The sequence below is a fragment of the Canis aureus genome, chromosome 10, assembly GCF_053574225.1.
Source record: "Canis aureus isolate CA01 chromosome 10, VMU_Caureus_v.1.0, whole genome shotgun sequence".
In the NCBI taxonomy this organism is placed as follows: Eukaryota; Metazoa; Chordata; class Mammalia; order Carnivora; family Canidae; genus Canis; species Canis aureus.
The window spans coordinates 24392255-24399728 of record NC_135620.1 but is presented as its reverse complement, the minus strand read 5'-3'; positions in this window follow the sequence as shown (position 1 = coordinate 24399728).

Here is a 7474-nt window from a genome sequence, read left to right as displayed (position 1 = left end):
TCTCACGACTCTGGGGCACATGGGTGGCTCAGTGGTTGAGTGTCTGCCTTTGGCTCAGATTATGATCCCAGGATCCTGGGGTCCCACATCAGGCTCCCTGCAGGAAGCCTGCTTCTTCCTCTATGTCTGCCTCTCTCTCTATCTCATGAATAAATAAATAAAATCTTTATAAAGAAAAAAGTAATCTCTACTCCCAATATGAGGCTCGAATGCCCAACCCCAAGATCAAGAGTCACATGCTCTACAGACCAAGTCGGCCAGTCACTCTCAGTTTTCTTTTGTGAAATTCATCTAAAAACTAGCCTAAAGCTTAGGACTAGGCAAATGAGCTGTCATTTCACTGTCTTTGTACTAAAATCAACTAGCTAACATGAGAGATAAAGCATGTTAAAATATCAGTTTGGGATGAATAAAATTGCCATCGCATGGCTTAATTAAGTTCTACATAGTAAGGCATATGTTTTCTACTATGAACTCCTTAAGGGTGGGGATTTGTTCAGTATGTGAGCTGCCACACTACAGAGATGCTCAATAGTTACTAAGATTTACTGAATTTATTAAGCCAGAGAAAACAACTAATAAAATATTTGTCTTAGGATGCCTGGGTGGCTCAGCGGTTGAGCGCCTGCCTTCAGCTCAGGTTGTGATCCCGGGGTCAGAGGTCGAGTCCCGCACTGGGTTCCCTGCAGGGAGCCTGCTTCTCCTTTTTTTTTTTTTTTTTTTTTATTTTTATTTATTATTTATGATAGTCACACAGAGAGAGAGAGAGAGAGAGAGAGAGAGAGAGAGGCAGAGACATAGGCAGAGGGAGAAGCAGGCTCCATGCACCGGGAGCCCGACGTGGGATTCAATCCTGGGTCTCCAGGATCGCGCCCTGGGCCAAAGGCAGGCGCCAAACCGCTGCGCCACCCAGGGATCCCCCTGCTTCTCCTTCTGCCTGTGTCTCTGCCTCTCTCTCAGCCTGTGCCTTTCATTAATAAATAAATCTTTAAAAAAAATTTTTTTATCTTACCTAAAATATTAACAAATTTTCTATGTTCTAGTTCCCACAACTGTCAGAATTATCTAACAATTGGCTATTATCAAAAAGATAAGAAATAACAAGTGTTTGGTGAAGATGTGGAGAAAAGGAAACCCTTGTGCACTCTTGGTGATTATATAAATTGGTGCAGACCCTATGGAAAACAGTGCAGGGATTCCTCAAAAAATTAAACTTAGAACTACTATAGGATTCAACAATTCGGGCAGCCCAGGTGGCTCAGTGGTCTAGTGCCACCTTCAGTCCAGGGCATGATCCTGGAGACCCAGGATCGAGTCCCACGTCAGGCTCCTTGCATGGAGCCTGATTCTCCCTCTGCCTGTGTCTCTGCCTCTCTCTCTCTCTCTGTGTTTGTGTGTCTCATGAATAAATAAATAAAATCTTAAAAAAAAAGTTTCCTTTTTAAAAAAAGGATTCAACAATTCTACTTCTGGGTAATTATCAAAGGAAATGATTAACACTAATACAGAAAGGCATATGCACCCCCGTGCTCATTGCAACATTAATTACAATAATAAGGATATGAAAGCAATCCAAGAGGCCATCAGTGGATGAACAGATAAAGAAAATATAGTTTGCACACACATGTACATGTACACGCGCACATGCACGCAGAGGAATATTTTTAAATCATAAAAAAGTGGGATCCCTGGGTGGCGCAGCGGTTTGGCGCCTGCCTTTGGCCCGGGGCACGATCCTGGAGACCCAGGATCGAATCCCACGTCGGGCTCCCGGTGCATGGAGCCTGCTTCTCCCTCTGCCTGTGTCTCTGCCTCTCTGTCTCTCTCTGTGTGACTATCATGAATAAATAAATAAAATCTAAAAAAAAAAAAATCATAAAAAAGTAAATCTTGCTATTTTTGACAAGATGGATGGAACTGAGGGCATTATGCTATGTGAAACAAGTCAGACAGGAATACAAATACCGTATGATTTAACTTATATACAGAATCTAAAACAAGAAAAAAATAAACTCATAGATACAGAGAATAGATCATTGGTTGCCAGAGGCAGGCGGGAAGTGGGCAAAATGGGTGAAAAGGATGTTACAAAAATCAATCAAACAATCATAGGGATGTAATGTACAACACGGGGACTATAGTTACTACTGTTTTGCATATTTGGGATTTTTTTAAGATTTTATTTATTTATTCACGGGAGACACAGAGACACAGGCAGAGGGAGAAGCAGGCCCCATGCAGGGAGCCTGATGTGGGACTCGATCCCAGGACTCGAGGATTATGCCTTGGGCCCAAGGCAGGCGCTAAACCTCTGAGCCACCCAGGGATCCCTATGTTGCATATTTGAAACTTGCTAAGAGAGATTTTAAAAGTTCTCATCCCAAGAAAAATCATGTAACTATGTATGGTGACAGGTGTTAACTAGACTTATAGAGATCATTTTGCAATATATACAAATATATACAAACAACAACAAATGTTGTTCACCTGAGACTAATATAATGTATGTCAATATGCCTCAATTTAAAAAAAAAAAAAAGTTCCTTTTTGCTTCACACCCTCCATCAGCTATGAAACCAGTATTTACTTTCATCCACAGAGGGGTAGATTTGGGGTTATTCTAGAAATAACAACCCTTTGATGTAGGCAGAGGCCATCTTAATCGTCATACTTGGCTTGGGTAGCTTCCATCTAACAACCTCTCCCCAATGTGCGCACACTCCCATGTTCCTAGTCTAGTTAATACTATCTTTATTTTAAAAATATTTTTAGTTTTAAATCACATCTTTATGCCCAATATAGGGTTTGAATTTGCTAGCCTGAGATTAAGAGTCACATAATCCACTGACTGAGCCAACCAGGTACTCCTCCCCACCATTATCTTTGATTCCTCTTTTTCCCTTAATACTGATACTAGGTTTTATCAACTGTGTCTCAGATCATAATCTGTCCCCTCTCTCTTCCCCACTGCCCAATCCTTATCTTAGCATCTCACCCAAATGAGACTTTACCACTGTGCCTGCCTCTCATCTCTCCTCCAAGCCAACCTAAACCACAAATATAAATCATTCCTTTACTTAAAAACCTTCCAATGGCTCACCACTGTCCTCAAAATAGAAACTCTTTAAAATGATTTTGTAGACCCTTCTATAATCAGGTCCATTCCATTTCCCCTTCTCAACCCTTGTTCACCACCATCACTCACCATATAATTATTTGTTGTTGAAGAATATCACGCTTTCCAGGCTTTTGTGTTTTCTTTCCATCTCCAATGCTCTCCCCTCTTCCACACATCAATCTGCCTCATCTTTCAGTGCTTATTAGCTTAAATGTCATTTTGTTTGGGATATTCTTATAGCCTCCTCCCTCATTTACTCCAGAAATAGCGTTAATTATATTGTGTAATTGTCTGTTTACTTGACTGAACCTTCCATTAGACTGCAAACCAGTCATCTAGTGCACTCATAATAGTGTTTGGCCCAAAGATGACACTCAGAATCTTTAATGAATAACAATTGTTCAAAAATAAATAAATAACACCTAGGCAATGATTTAAATTAGCGTCAGAAACATTCGTATGGTTTCATGTAATCTGTAGGATTTTGCTTCTTCATTCTACTCCAACTGGAGCCCACAACCCTTACCCAGAGGGACATGGTAAAGATTGCCACTAAAACCGTTCTCTCCATCTGTAACTGATTATGGCTGCCCAAAGGTGAACTAGACTTCTCAGTGCCTCTTGCAAGCCACAGGCAGTCATGTGACCAACCTTTAGTCAAAGAACCGTGAGAAGTGACACAACTTACCTAAAGGGCCCTTCCCTTCAGGCCAGCTAAAATAAAGAGTAATCTTGGAAACCATCTTCTGAAAATGGCAAAAGTCACTTGGAGACCAGGTCTTTGAAAGACTGCACAAGACATTTATGTGGTGAGGAGTACGCTACCTTTATCAGAACCACTGCATTTTGGGCTCCCTGTTACAACTATCATTACTGGAGGGGTGCCTGGCTGGCTCAGTCAAAAGAACACATGACTCTTGATCTTGGGGTTGTGAATTCAAGCCCCATAATGGGTATGGAGTTGAGCTTTAAAAAAAATCCTTGGCAGCCCAGGTGGCTCAGTGGTTTAGCACCGCCTTCAGCCCGGGGCGTGATCCTGGAGACCAGGGATTGAGTCCCAGGTCAGGCTCCCTGCGTGGGGCCTGCTTCTCCCTCTGCCTGAGTCTCTGCCTCTTTCTCTCTCTCTCTCTCTCTGTGTCTCTCATGAATAAATAAAATCTTAAAAAAATAATAAAATAAATCCTTAAAAAAGTAAACAGTCTTAAAAAAAACCTATCACTGTGAACCCTGATACATAGGATACATGCAGATAGGCAGATGAAATGGGAAACTTCAGATATTCAGAAAGACATTAACCTAATAAAGATTAAAATTTCCAGTATCAAAAACAGCATTATTATGAACCAAGGGTCATACAAATATAGAAACTAGGATTTTTCAAAACTAATTAAAAATTAGTTGAGGGGCACCTAAAATTCCTTGAGGGGCACCTAAAATTCCTTGAGGGGCACCTGGATGTCTCGGTCAGTTAAGCATCTGCCTTTGGCTCAGGTCATGATCCCATGACCTCCTTGCTCAGCAGGGAGCCTGCTTCTACCTCTTGGCCTGCTTGTGAACTCTGTCAAATAAATAAAATCTTTAAAATATATGTTTTTTCTTTGATGAGAAAGGATTGAAATGTTATTTGAGGCATATTAAAGTCAGCAAATAAAATCAACACAAAAATGACAAGGGAAAAGAAACTGTTGTGACAGATCACAAGGAGCTGAAAGGCAGCAACAGGTATGACTGCTACTCTATAATTTTTTTTTAAGTAGGCTCCATGCCCAACATGGGGCTTGAAATCACGATCCTGAGACTAAGTCACACGCTCAACCAACTGAGCCAGTCAGGCGCCTCTACACACAACTTCTTACCCCAGGAAGAGCTAGCCTAACCGTAAAGGGATAGATAGACAATATATCACATACTAACTTCTTAGCAGTCACTAACCAGTACCAGGAAGCTCAAAAACAAAATGGACAGACTATACTTTCAAAACCATGCCTACCTCATATGGCAATAAACACCTAACAGAAAAGACTAAAGATTTTAAGAGTAATGAAAAAGACAAATTAGAGAAAAAGAAAGTCTAACTTTTTCAGTCACTCTCCTTGCTTAGAAGCTACTTCAGAGTCCCTAGATTCTCAGAAGAGCCACTGGCATGAAGACAAAATGAATATATTAATTTTGCAGTGACATTTGTCTCAGGGCTGGTAACAAAAATACCTACTAAAAGCAGAACCCCATTAAAATTTTTTTTTCCAATGGGGAGTAGAAGATAGTGGTTAAGAGCTGACTACCACTTACTGGGTGTGTAATCCTGGGTAAACTTTTCTTCCATGGGATTTAAGTTTTCCTACCAGGAAAAGGGGTATTTTTTTGATACCATTCTATAAAACTGCAGTGATTTTTTTTTTTTCTTAAGGTTTTAGTTTTTCATGAGAGACACACAGAGATAGACACAGGCAGAGGGAGGAGCAGGCTCCTTGTAGAGAGTCCGATGTGGGACTGGATCCCGGGACTCCAGGATAACACCCTGAGCAGAAGGCAGGCGCTCAACCGCTGAGCCACCCAGGCATCCCAAAACTGCAGTGACTTAATGAAAACATGTAAAGTGTTTATTTATGCCAAGTACTATATTGAAGCCATTACCACTGTACCCTATTATACTTTCATTCCAATGGGGGTTTTGCGTTTTCATTTTCAGAAAGGATTTATGGTTGGCATTAATTTTGAAGCAACAAGTTTCTTTAAGGGTGACTTTTTATAATGGTTATCACCAAAAAGGCCACGTTGTAGTGTATTCTATGTTTGCGAACAGCTTACCCCAAGCATTTGTGTGTTACTTCACCTCTACTACTCTAATGCTCTTGCAAAAATCAGGCACTAAAATTCCCATGTACTTGATGAGATACCCATGATGCACATCTTGAAACTACTGATATTGAGAATAAAATTCTCATAAACTCAGAACAAAGACATCTGGGTGCTGAGAAAGGAAAATGTATGGTAGCAGCAGACCTTTTTTTTGGTAACCTATTATTTATTGATTCATTAAAGACACAGGCAGAGGGAGAGGCAGGCTCCCTGCGGGGAGTCCAGTGCTGAACTTGATCCCAGGACCCAGGGATCACCACCTGAGCCAAAGACAGACACTCAAACACTAAGCCATCCAGGTGCCCTGTGCAGCAGACCTACTTTCATTCTAGTAGGACATTCTCACCGAAAGGTATAACATTCTATGTATTTGTTCTAAAATTCATGCTTTTCTGTTGTCATAAAACTATCAAGTGTCAATTCATTTATATTCCCAAAAGTTGTTCGTGATTCTCACACACCACTGGTGACTAATGGGATCAAAACCACAAGTATGTCAATAATATTCAATGCATGAATTCTAGGTGGTAAATGGAGATTGCCTTCTTTTCAACCTACAAATCTTCAATTGGCTGGCTTTTCACCAAACAGGATACTGATTTGCTCTCTGACAATTGCCAGAGAGTGAGAATTTTGGCAAGTTTAATTATAATGAATACGTTTTTATTATAAAACTCTATGTAAAAACCTGCAGAAAATGTGGTAAAGACATTGTAAATAACTAATCCTTTGAGCCACAGAGAATGGTCTGGTACTATGACAGTATAGATCTCATCCTTAGATTAGGAACAGGAAACCTATAATCAACAGCACATTCTCACATAGAAGTCAAAGTACTTCAATAATTTGAGGAAAAGCACACATAAAAATGCTTTTAGGTATAATCTGAAGAATATTTACAACTATTCAAAAGCATAAAAAAACCCATCTTTTTTCAGGTTTTGATTCTGTTTCCTACTCCAATTTATCCTTCTAAATGAGAGCTCAGCAAACTTTCCCATAAGGGAATCATTATTAAGTATTTTATGCCTTGCTGATTTTTTTTTTTTAAAGATTTTATTTATTTATTCATGATAGTTACACAGAGAGAGACAGAGAGGCAGAGACACAGGTAGAGGGAGAAGCAGGCTCCATGCAGGGAGCCCGACGTGGAATTCGATCCTGGGTCTCCAGGATCGTGCCCCGGGCCAAAGGCAGGCGCCAAACCGCTGCGCCACCCAGGGATCCCTTATAAAAAGGCCTTGCTGATCTTATGTCAGAACTTCTCAGCTCTGCCAAAAAAGCAGCCATAGACAATCTTTAATAAATGAGAATGGCTATTTCCGTAAAACTTTAATTACAAGAATAGACAGTGGGCCTTAGTTTGCAAACCTCTGTCTAGGCGACCTGCACAGGCTTTGGAGAAAATAAAAAAGGTTCAAAAAATGATGTTCAAAAAATTAGGGGAAAGTGTTTTCCTTTTATAGCTCCAATATTTAACAACTACAATTATGCACA